This window comes from Oncorhynchus gorbuscha, linkage group LG02 (genome assembly GCF_021184085.1).
Source record: "Oncorhynchus gorbuscha isolate QuinsamMale2020 ecotype Even-year linkage group LG02, OgorEven_v1.0, whole genome shotgun sequence".
NCBI lineage: Eukaryota > Metazoa > Chordata > Actinopteri > Salmoniformes > Salmonidae > Oncorhynchus > Oncorhynchus gorbuscha.
This window is the reverse complement of record NC_060174.1, coordinates 41,719,418-41,732,763: the sequence shown is the minus strand read 5'-3', so window position 1 is coordinate 41,732,763 and position 13,346 is coordinate 41,719,418.

Genomic DNA, 13,346 nt, shown 5'->3' with positions numbered 1-13,346 from the left:
CATAACTGGCTGTTATCTCTCTCATTCCTGTCGCAAGGCATTCTGGAACTTGCAGTCAAAAGCGTAATTCAATACTAACCAAGACAATTACATATGTAAATAACTGTAAAGAAATATCTTTAGATACAGCTCAATGAATTAACTTAATCATTAACTCTGTAACACATTAAAGTTACAACACCCCCCCCCCCCCCGATGAACAACTGTGTTCATCTAGATCTCTAGGCAGTATATCAACTGAATAGGTCTCCTCAACAAAGTCCCTGAAGCAGGACGAACTGAACATGATCTAACTAGGCCATCTCGGCCTGGAAACAGTTCCTCAATCTTTCCTAGTTTCCAGGTTTGTCTGGGTGTGTTATCTTCTCCAATGAGTACAACGTCACCCACTTTCAGTGGGGTGGGCTGTGGTGTGTCACAGCGGTGTGCTGACTTTAAATCCAGCAAGTATTCTCTTCGCTAACAGTTCCAGAAACTGGTCACAAGTCTCTGCCTGTACTTCCATCTGCGTGTCATTTTCCCCTTGTTTAACGTCGGGTGCGGAGTGTCTCTTGCTCCAGAATGCATAACATTTGATTTGATTTGAGATGTTAAGACTGCAACCTTTATAAATGGCCTATTTGCGAGATTGAAATAAGTCAATAGGCATAGGTTTCTGATTAAAATCTGGGTTTATAATTGCAATTCAACTTTGCAATGGTTTACTGCGCTATGCTGAACAAAAATATAAATGCAACATCATAAGTGTTTGTCCCATGTTTCATGAGCTGAAATAAAATCTCAGACATTTTCCATATGCACAAAAAGCTTACTTTTCCAATTTTGTGCACAAACTTCTTTACATCCCTGTTAGTGAGCATTTCTCCTTTGTCAATATAATCCATCCACCTGACAGGTGTGGCATATCAAGAAGCAGATTTAACAGCATGATCATTACACAGGTGCACCTTGTGCTGGAGGGACAATAAAAGGCCACTTTAAAATGTGCAGTTTTGTCACACAACACAAAGCCATATATCTCTCAAGTTTAGAGAGAGCGTTGACATGCTGCCTGCAGGAATGACTGCAGTAATGTCCACCAGAGCTATTGCCAGAGAATTGAATGGGTGCTGAGAAGTATTTATGTCTATAAAAAACTCATTCTGATTAGCTGGGCCTGGCTCCCCAGTGGGTAGGCTTGGCTGCCATGTGGATGGGCCTATGCCCTCCCAGGCCCACCCATGACTGCATCCATGCCCAGTCATGTGAAACCCATAGATTAGGGCCTAATTTATTTATTTAAATGACATGATTTCCTTATATGAACTAGTTTATATTTTTTGTTCAGTATAGATGCAGGTAGCATATAGCCCTTGATAGGACAACATCTCACAGTGAAACTGACATTAGTCCACAGTGAAACTGACATTAAATGTGGCGAATGATACATTTGTGATAGAGCTGTGACCATGATCACAACTGATAACTTTTAATTTAATTTAACTAAACTAAAGATGGCCATTAATAATTGCATAAATAACACAAGATTACAACAAACTGAGTTATAGGATATTTATTAAATCTGTTTGCCAGCTCCAAGTAGGCTACACAAGTGGCAAAAATTGATTTACCATGACTCCAGTTATATTGTCATTTCAACATATTTATTGTATCAAATGGTAGGCTACAGTAGCCTACAATGGCATAGAAATTAATAGACTACAATTTTCCCGGAAATCCTGAATGGCAACCCTGTGCATGGAGGCATTAGAGAGCGTGGAGCCGACAATTATGGAGAAAAGCCAAGTTTCCTAATTCCGACTAGCGTGTAAATATGGCATTACATCACACCAGGACCTAAAACGACATCATCAATGACACAAACCACGCCATAGATACGGAAAAGTGGTCAATGGAAAAGAGGTCATAGAACTACGCTCTACATTGAATTTTAATCTTAAAAATTCATTTGAGGGATAAATATAATTTAAAATTGTAAAATGGTTCTCTTTGTCCATGGGTGGGTGGTAATATAATATTTTGTTCTTATTTTCTTGGTTATAGATACATTAAAAAATGACAGATATAATTATTTGGAGAACTTGTCTGACATGTTAATTATTACACTTCTTATCCTGCAAACAACAGCCATCTATGTACATGTGGCCGATGTGAAATGGCTTGCTAGTTAGAGGTGGTGCACGCTAGTGGCGTTTCAATCGGTTACGTCACTTGCTCTGAGACCTAGAAGTAGTGGTTCCCCTTGCTCTGCAAGGGCCGTGGCTTTTGTGGAGCGATGAGTAACGATGTTTCGAGAGTGACTGTTGACGTGTGCAGAGTGTCCCGGTTCGCGCCCAGGTCGGGGCAAGGGGACGGACGTAAAGTTTAAACTGTTACATAAAGTTGAAGTCGGAAGTTTACATACACTTAGGTTGGAGTCATTAAAACTCATTTTTCAATTACACAAATTTCTTGTTTAACAAACTATCATTTTGGCAAGTCGGTTAGGACATCTACTTTGTGCATGACAAGTAGTTTTTCCAACAATTGTTTACAGACAGATTATTTCACTAATAACTCACTGTATCACAATTCCAGTGGGTCAGAAGTTTACATGCCTTTAAACAGCTTGGGACATTCCAGAAAATTATGTCATGGCTTTAGAAGCTTCTGTTACTCTAATTGCCATCATTTGAGTCAATTGGAGGTGTACCTGTGGATGTATTTCAAGGCCTACCTTCAAACTCAGTGCCTCTTTGCTTGACATCATGGGAAAATCAAAAGAAATCCGCCAAAAATTGTAGACCTCCACAAGTCTGGTTCATCCTGGGGAGCAATTTCCAAACGCCTGAAGCTACCACATTCATCTGTACAAACAATAGTATGCAAGTATAAACACCATGGGACCATGCAGCCGCCATACCGCTCAGGAAGGAGACGCATTCTGTCTCCTGTAGATGAACGTACTTTGGTGCAAAAAGTGGAAATCAATCCCAGAACAACAGCAAAGGACCTTGTGAAGATGCTGGAGGAAACAGATACAAAAGTATCTATATCCACAGTTAAAACAAGTCATATTTCGACATAACCTGAAAGGCCGCTGAGCAAGGAAGAAGCCACTGCTCAAAAAACGGCATAAAAAAAGACTATGGTTTGCAACTGCACATGGGGACAAAGATCGTACTTTTTGGAGAAATGTCCTCTGGTCTGATGAAACAAAAATAGAACTGATGCCATAATGATCATCGTTATGTTTGGAGGAAAAAGGGGGAGGCTTGCAAGCCGAAGAACACCATCCCAACCGTGAAGCACGGGGGTGGCAACATCATGTTGTGGGGGTGCTTTGCTGCAGGAGGGACTGGTGAACTTCACAAAATAGATGGCATCATGAGGAGAGGAAAATTATGTGGATATATTGAAGCAACATCTCTATCAGTCAGAAGGTTAAAGCTTGGTCGCAAATGGGTCTTCCAAATGGACAATGACCCCAAGCATACTTCCAAAGTTGTGGCGAAAAGGCTTAAGGACAACAAAGTCAAGGTATTGGAGTGGCCATCACAAAGCCCTGACCTCAGTCCTATAGAACATTTGTGGGCAGAACTGAAAAAGCGTGTGGAGCAAGGAGGCCTACAAACATGACTCAGTTACACCAGCTCTGTCAGGAGGAATGGGCCAAAATTCACCCAATTTATTGTGGGAAGCTTGTAGAAGGCTACCCGAAACATTTGACCCAAGTTAAACAATTTAAAGGCAATGCTACTAAATACTAATTGAGTGTATGTAAACTTCTGACCCACTGGGAATGTGATGAAATAAATAAAAGCTGAAATAAATCACTCTCTACTATTATACTGACATTTCACATTCTTAAAATAAAGTGGTGATCCTAACTGACCTAAGACAGGGAATTGTTCATGGAATTAAATGTCAGGAATTGTAAAAACTGAGTTTAAATGTATTTGGCTAAGGTGTATGTAAACTTCTGACTTCAACTGCATAAAGATTGTAGTCAAGGAGACCAGTGGAGGATGCTGAGGGGAGGATGGCTCATAATAATGGCTGGAATGGAGTAAATGGAATGGCATCAAACTATAGCTGTGTTTGAATACTCATACTAACCATACTATTTGTTACGTGAATTGAGTATGTAGTATTTGTAAGGATCGACGCTGGTAGATGAGAAGCAAGTACAGGGAGTGAACATTTAATTAACAATGGACATGAAACAGGACAGGACAGCGTCTGGACATGAAAACATAATGACATTAATGCTGACACGGGGAACCAATGGAGGAACAGACAGATATAGCTGAGGCAATCAACAAGGTGAAAGAATCCAGGTGAGTCTATTGAGCGCTGATGTGTGTGCGTAATGAAGGGCAACCTGGCGCCCTCGAGTGCCAGAGAGGGAGAGCTGGAGCAGGCGCAACAGTATTCTTATTGGTAAATAGTATGAATATAGTTAGTATTCCAAAAGTTCCCGGATGTCAGCCTACATTCGCCAAAATACGAAGTAGACATGCAGTGAACACTATTTCTGTGCTTTTAGGGCCTATAATGAAATTCTTCAGAAAATGGGCGTAGCTTCACTGTAACGGCGTTCTTCATTTGTAGAAAGAGAGTCGGACCGAAATGCAGCGTAGTGGTTACTCATGTCTTTAATGAAGAGATCGCGATACATGAAATAACTTATACATATACAAAAACAACAAACGGAACGTGAAACCTATTACAGCCTATCTGGTGAAACTACACAGAGACAGGAACAATCACCCACGAAATACAAAGCGAAACCAGGCTACCTAAATACGGTTCCCAATCAGAGACAACGAGAATCACCTGACTGATTGAGAACTGCCTCAGGCAGCCAAGCCTATACAACACCCCTAATCAGCCGCGATCCCAAATACTACAAACCCCAATACGAAAATACAATAATATAAACCCATGTCACACCCTGGCCTGACCAAATATATAACGAAAACACAAAATACAATGACCAAGGCATGACAGAACCCCCCCACCCCTAAGGTGCGGACTCCCGGACGCACCTCAAAACCATAGGGACGGTCCGGGTGGGAGTCTGTCCATGGTGGCGGTTCCGGCTCGGGACGTGGACCCCACTCCATTAAAGTCATAGTTCCTCGCCATTCGCGTCCTGGGATAATCCACCCTCGCCGCCCATGGCCTAATAGTCCTCACCCAGAACCCCACAGAACTGAGGAGCAGCTCGTGACTGAGGGGCATCTCGGGACTGAGGGGCAGCTCGGGACTGAGGGGCAGCTCGGGACTGAGGGGCAGCTCGGGACTGAGGGGAAGCCCAGTACTGAGATGAAGCTCAGGTAGGTAGTAGGCTCCGGTAGATCCTGGCTGGCTGGCGGATCTGGAAGATTCTGGTTGACTAGCAGATCTGGAAGAGACTGGTTGACTGGCAGATCTGGAAGAGACTGGTTGACTGGCAGATCTGGAAGATTCAGGTTGACTGGCAGATCTGGTAGAATCTGGTTGACTGACAGATCTAGAAGATCATGGCTGACTGGCAGATCTAGCTGCTCTATGCAGACTGGCAGATCTGGAAGAGACTGGTTGACTGGCAGATCTAGAAGATCATGGCTGACTGGCTGATCTAGCTGCTCTATGCAGGCTGACAGCTCCTTGCAGACTGACAACTCTTTGCAGACTGACAGCTCTTTGCAGACTGGCAGCTCTTTGCAGACTGGCAGCTCTTTGCAGACTGGCAGCTCCCTGCAGACTGGCAGCTCCCTGCAGACTGGCAGCTCCCTGCAGACTGGCAGCTCAGGCTGCTCCATGCAGACTGACAGCTCAGGCTGCTCCGAACAGGCAGGAGGCTCCGGCAGCGCTGTAGAGGAAGAAGGCTCTGATAGCGCTGAACAGGCGGGAGACTCCGACAGCGCAGGGGGGAAGGAAGGCTCTGGCTGTGCTGAACAGGCGAGAGACTCCGACAGCGCAGGAGGGAAGGAAGGCTCTGGCTGTGCTGAACAGGCGAGGCGCACAGAAGGCCTGGTGCGTGGTGCTGGAACTGGTGCTACAGGATTGAGGACACGCACAGGAAGCCTGGTGCGGGGAGCTGCTACCGGAGGATTGGTGTGTGGAGGTGGCTCTGGATAGACCGGACCGTGCAGGCGCACTGGAGCTCTTGAGCACCGAGCCTGCCCAAGCTTACCTGGCTCGATGCCCACTCTAGCCCAGCCAATAGGAAGTGCTGGTTTGAACCGCACCGGGCTATGCACCCGCACTGGAAACACCGTGCGCTCCATAGCATAACACGGTGTCTGCCCGGTCTCTCTAGACCACCGGTGAGCACAGGGAGTTTGCGCAGGTCTAATACCTGGCATAGCCATACTCCCATTAAGCCCCCCCCCCCCCCCCCCAATAATTTTTTGGGGCTGCTTTTCGGGCTTCCATCCGCGTCGCCGTGCTGCCTCCTCATACCAGCGCCTCTCCGCTTTAGACGCCTCTAGTTCTTCCTTGGGACGGCGATATTCTCCCGGCTGCGCCCAGGGTCCTTTTCCGTCTAATATCATCTCCCAAGACCAGAAGTCCTTATATTGCTGCTCCTCACAATTAACAGGGAGAGTAGGCTCAGGTCTGACTCCTGACTCAGCCACTCTCTCTCTGCGCCCTCCCCCAATAAATATTTGGGGGTTACTTTCGGTTTTCGCTCTGTGCCGCCGTGTCTTTTTTTCGACTCCATTCGCCTATAGCCCTCTTCGCTCTAACGAATCCCAGGCGGGCTCCTGCACCGCCTCAGGCAGCCAAGCCTATACAACACCCCTAATCAGCCGCGATCCCAAATACTACAAACCCTAATACGAAAATACAATAACATAAACCCATGTCACACCCTGGCCTGACCAAATATATAACGAAAACACAAAATACAATGACCAAGGCGTGACATTCACAACATTTTCAGATTTGAAGAAAATTAAGGAAAATATGCAGCCGAAGTTCAACGAGGGCGGATACAATTGCTTTATCTATAATTGCTTTATCTAATTATGACAAATGTTTAGAAAATATTGAGCAATATAATAAAGTAATGACTTTTCAAATAAGTTACGTTACGCTTTATATTGGCTGACATTTTGTTAGCTACGCTAGCCTTACAAATTGCATAGCATATCATTACAGCAGTTGCTTGTATGTTAGCTAGCTACCTAACGTTAGTTGGCTACTAATACATCGAACTTGCCAGTATATTAATTGTATCCTATCGAACTAATTACCCAAAGTTTATTGACTTGATTATTCACTTAATTCTTAGCTTAGCTAAGTGGTATAGTCGTTCGTTCGTTCTCAATCAACATTGTTAATGAAGTCGTAAGATGTCTAGCTCGTAATTTGTTAGCTATGCTAACAAACAGCATCAACTTCCAGTAGACAGGCGAAGTGTTAGTATGCTCAACTGAAAGGATAGCGTTTGTTTACAGTATTCCAAAATGAGCGAATAGTACATCATATGTAGTCATTAAGTATGTATTATACAGTATGTTAGTAAATGTAGCTACATTTGATTTTCATGTTAGTATTCGAGGACCATCCAAAAAGCGCCAGGCCCATGACACCAGATGTCTGGATATTTCCTCCAGTCGGTGTAAATATGACCCCAGTAGAATCCTTGGACTGCGGTGACAGAAATCTGTAATGTTGCATCTTAATTGTTTATCAAATATGAGTAATATGTTAAACCAAGACATGCTTAAACTGACATATTTCACAACAATATTATTACAGTAAGATGTCCGGCTGTGTTGACCCCCTTTATGTGTTTGTGTAATGAACAATATGTTGTGCTCACCTTAGCTCTGGGTCACCATTGAGCTCTTATTCCATGGCGCTGCAGCTAGAGCCCCCACTGACTTGTACCACCGCATCTGTGCAATTAACTGGAGTTTTGGGAAACTTATCTCTGTTTTTGTGTCCCCATTCTACAACTCCTGAGTGAGTATCTATATCTTCTGTAATCAGACCCCACTCTCAGCCAGGCCAGCTGGTTACAGCTTCGCTAGTCAAACACCAGAAAAAAATAACATCTATAAAGCACACCAATATTCTTAACTCTAAGGATCATAAGAAGAGGACAACTCCTGCCACCCAGTCACCAGCAACCAAGGCAGGGATGCAGAGACCCAGCCACCAGAGATTGAGTCAGGGATGGCAGAGACCCAGTTACCAGAGATGGAGGCAGGGATGGCAGAGACCCAGCCACCAGAGATTGAGGCAGGGATGACAGAGACCCAGTTACCAGAGATGGAGGCAGGGATGGCAGAGACCCAGTTACCAGAGATGGAGGCAGGGATGGCAGAGACCCAGCCACCAGAGATTGAGGCAGGGATGGCAGAGACCAATCGAGGCAGGGATGGCAGAGACCCAGCCACCAGAGATTGAGGCAGGGATGGCAGAGACCCAGCCACCAGAGATTGAGGCAGGGATGGCAGAGACCCAGCCACCAGAGATTGAGGCAGGGATGGCAGAGACCCAGTTACCAGAGATTGAGGCAGGGATGACAGAGACCAATCGAGGCAGGGATGGCAGAGACCCAGCCACCAGAGATGGAGGCAAGGATGGCAGAGACCCAGCCACCAGAGATTGAGGCAGGGATGGCAGAGACCCAGCCACCAGAGATGGAGGCAAGGATGGCAGAGACCCAGCCACCAGAGATTGAGGCAGGGATGGCAGAGACCCAGCCACCAGAGATTGAGGCAGGGATGACAGAGACCAATCGAGGCAGGGATGGCAGAGACCCAGCCACCAGAGATGGAGGCAAGGATGGCAGAGACCCAGCCACCAGAGATTGAGGCAGGGATGGCAGAGACCCAGTTACCAGAGATGGAGGCAAGGATGGCAGAGACCCAGCCACCAGAGATTGAGGCAGGGATGGCAGAGACCCAGTTACCAGAGATGGAGGCAGGGATGGCAGAGACCCAGTTACCAGAGATGGAGGCAGGGATGGCAGAGACCCAGCCACCAGAGATCGAGGCAGGGATGGCAGAGACCCAGCCACCAGAGATTGAGGCAGGGATGACAGAGACCAATCGAGGCAGGGATGGCAGAGACCCAGCCACCAGAGATTGAGGCAGGGATGGCAGAGACCCAGCCACCAGAGATTGAGGCAGGGATGACAGAGACCAATCGAGGCAGGGATGGCAGAGACCCAGCCACCAGAGATTGAGGCAGGGATGGCAGAGACCCAGTTACCAGAGATGGAGGCAGGGATGGCAGAGACCCAGCCACCAGAGATTGAGGCAGGGATGGCAGAGACCCAGCCACCAGAGATTGAGGCAGGGATGGCAGAGACCCAGCCACCAGAGATTGAGGCAGGGATGGCAGAGACCCAGTTACCAGAGATTGAGGCAGGGATGACAGAGACCAATCGAGACAGGGATGGCAGAGACCCAGCCACCAGAGATGGAGGCAAGGATGGCAGAGACCCAGCCACCAGAGATTGAGGCAGGGATGGCAGAGACCCAGCCACCAGAGATGGAGGCAAGGATGGCAGAGACCCAGCCACCAGAGATGGAGGCAAGGATGGCAGAGACCCAGCCACCAGAGATTGAGGCAGGGATGGCAGAGACCCAGCCACCAGAGATTGAGGCAGGGATGACAGAGACCAATCGAGGCAGGGATGGCAGAGACCCAGCCACCAGAGATGGAGGCAAGGATGGCAGAGACCCAGCCACCAGAGATTGAGGCAGGGATGGCAGAGACCCAGTTACCAGAGATGGAGGCAAGGATGGCAGAGACCCAGCCACCAGAGATTGAGGCAGGGATGGCAGAGACCCAGCCACCAGAGATTGAGGCAGGGATGGCAGAGACCCAGTTACCAGAGATGGAGGCAGGGATGGCAGAGACCCAGCCACCAGAGATCGAGGCAGGGATGGCAGAGACCCAGCCACCAGAGATTGAGGCAGGGATGACAGAGACCAATCGAGGCAGGGATGGCAGAGACCCAGCCACCAGAGATTGAGGCAGGGATGGCAGAGACCCAGCCACCAGAGATTGAGGCAGGGATGGCAGAGACCCAGTTACCAGAGATGGAGGCAGGGATGGCAGAGACCCAGTTACCAGAGATGGAGGCAGGGATGGCAGAGACCCAGTTACCAGAGATCGAGGCAGGGATGGCAGAGACCCAGCCACCAGAGATTGAGGCAGGGATGACAGAGACCAATCGAGGCAGGGATGGCAGAGACCCAGCCACCAGAGATTGAGGCAGGGATGACAGAGACCAATCGAGGCAGGGATGGCAGAGACCCAGCCACCAGAGATTGAGGCAGGGATGGCAGAGACCCAGTTACCAGAGATGGAGGCAGGGATGGCAGAGACCCAGCCACCAGAGATTGAGGCAGGGATGGCAGAGACCCAGCCACCAGAGATTGAGGCAGGGATGGCAGAGACCCAGCCACCAGAGATTGAGGCAGGGATGGCAGAGACCCAGTTACCAGAGATTGAGGCAGGGATGACAGAGACCAATCGAGACAGGGATGGCAGAGACCCAGCCACCAGAGATGGAGGCAAGGATGGCAGAGACCCAGCCACCAGAGATTGAGGCAGGGATGGCAGAGACCCAGCCACCAGAGATGGAGGCAAGGATGGCAGAGACCCAGCCACCAGAGATGGAGGCAAGGATGGCAGAGACCCAGCCACCAGAGATTGAGGCAGGGATGGCAGAGAGCTTCAGTTCCAACTGACCTGGACAAATACGTCTCCAATTAGATGTTGTTGGATGAAGCTGGGAAACCTTTCCTAATTTCCACATTCAACAATTTAACAAAGCGTCTTAATATGAGTACCATGTTTGGTTACACTTCTTAATTTGTTGACAACATAGTATTGTGAGTTCTTATTTCCTCTAGGTGTGTGTCTAAGATGGTCTTTCTTTTATTTAAAGACTGAGGAGTTTGCCATTATCAGCAACTGCAACATAATGTTTAGTATTTGTGTTTGTATTTATTATGGATCCCCATTAGCTGCTGCAGCTACTCTTGTAATGGCCACCAAAAGAGGCGCATTTTAAAGTTATCTGCCCACATTGACATAACTTTTGATGGTATTATAGTCTGTTTTTTAAATGTTATTATAGTCTGTTTTTTAAATGTATCTTTGTTTATGAATATAGTTAAGAAATAAGGCCTGGGTGGGTGTGGTATATGACAAATATACCGCAGCTAGGGGCTATTCTTAGGCACGTCGCAACACAGAGTGCTAGGACACAGCTCTTAGCCGTGGTATATTGGCCATATCTCACAACCCCCAGAGGAGCCTTATTGCAATTATAAACTGGTTACCAACATATAAGTGCAGTAAAATTATTTGTTTTGTCATACTCATAGTATACGGTCAGCTATACCACGGCTTTCAGCCAATCACTATTCAGGGCTCGAACCACCCAGTTTATAAAGTTCGATATGACACACTAGTTATTGCTCTACTTTGTAATCAACATAGATTTTGCAAGACTGGAATGTGAGCACATCAGGACATTTATTGTCGAGCTCAATATAGTGCATGTGCACTCTGGTGGAGGGGACATTGGTAAGAGTTCACTTGTTTATTGCCTTCTTAAATGTTCATCCTTTTCAAACTTTTGCAAAGAACAACCCCAATAATCAAATGGGTCTTGATTCGTTATCAAGATCAAAAGAAATATGGCTTTGATGTCATTCTGGAGCCCTTGGTTAATGATGTTAAACTGGAGAGTCATGGTGTAAATTTGCCTTTTTCAACTGATAGAGTTAATCTGACAAATAACTGGAGACAATTTGGGGATGCATGCAGTCCTTGGTTTTACAGAGTCATTCAGTGGTCATTACTTTTGCCAGTTCTGTTTGATAGAAAAGGCTAATGCTCAGACGGTTTACAGTGAAGATGACCCTAAGATTGTCTTGCGTGGTAAAGATACATTTGAAATGCATTTGAATCAGTCCCACAGCTCCCATCTGTGTATGGTGTGAAGAAAAATTCTAAACTAGACAGTTTTCAGCACTTCCATGTTTGTAATAATCTTTCTGTGGACATAAAGCATGACATTCTTGAAGGTGGCGGCTCCATTTGAGTTAAAATTGTTGTTTGAATATGTCTCAGAATTGTTTTTAAATAGAAACATGCGCTTCTCTCTAGAAACTACTCGTTTAACTATGGGTACAGTACATGGAACGCAAAAACCGTCCAACTAAAGTCAAGCTAGAGAACAGTGGAAATAGCATAGCACTTAATCCTATTCAAACTCTGTCTTGTGGGAAACTTTCCCTTGATTTTGAGTGATGTTGTTCCAAAAGGAAATGAGAACTGGAGTTTGCTGCTCATCTGTGTTGTTTTTGTCGCACTGCTTTGCTTTATCTTGGTCAGGTCGCAGTTGCAAATGAGAACTTGTTCTCAACTGGCCTACCTGGTTAAATAAAAGTGAAATAAAATAAAATAAAAAGAAATAAACATAGTTTTTTTCCCATTTTCTTAGCCAGGGCATGACTGTATATCTGAAGCATTATGTCTTAACAGTGTTTCAATATTAACACCACAAAAAGTGTTAAATTATATAGATCCACTGATGGGAGTGGATCTATATAAACACTGAATGAGTGTTAAAATTAACATGCCTGGTGTAAAATTAGTCCAGGAGCACAATTACAACTTTTGGGGCAACTCCAAGTAGGTCACCATATTTGCAGAGTCTGCCGGTGGAGTGAGCATATCAGTACTGGTGAGGATCCACACACACACAGCTTGTTAGCGCTTTTGAACAGGCTCTTAATATTTAGGGATAAAAGGAGGAAGGGAAGTGCTGCTCAGGTACATAATAGTAGGTTTTGGTAGACAGAAGATGCTCTTTGGTAAAAGGGGTAAATTGGTCATTAAAAATAAAGGAGGACCAAGGCATTCTTCATATAATGAATTAAATGCCTTTATTTCTATGGCATGTTCAATGAAAACAAAGTTCAAGAACTCTGATCCGTTTCGGCTGCATGGCCTTTGTCAGGGCTCTTAATATTGTTAGTAATTGGCAGCTTCATTCACTGTTGTTTGCTGATCTGTTCCATCGTGCAATAGCGGAGTGGTACAGCTATGGATGTTACCATGAGCTCTGACCCGTTGTCTGTGGCCCAGATATTTTCAAACTCTGTCTCCACCAAACAAAAATCGACACAGTTCAAGATCTACATCACATCAATATACTATTTTCATCACAACTACCTCAAGTGATGTCCTGGAAACAAATTTATTTGAGCCTAAAACTTTCCCTCGAGGGATACTGCTTGAATGACGTGTGACTTTCCTTTTTTTACTTAAATAATCATGTTCTCAACTTCTGTCTTTTTAAAGAATCAATTGTTGTATTGTGGTGTGAC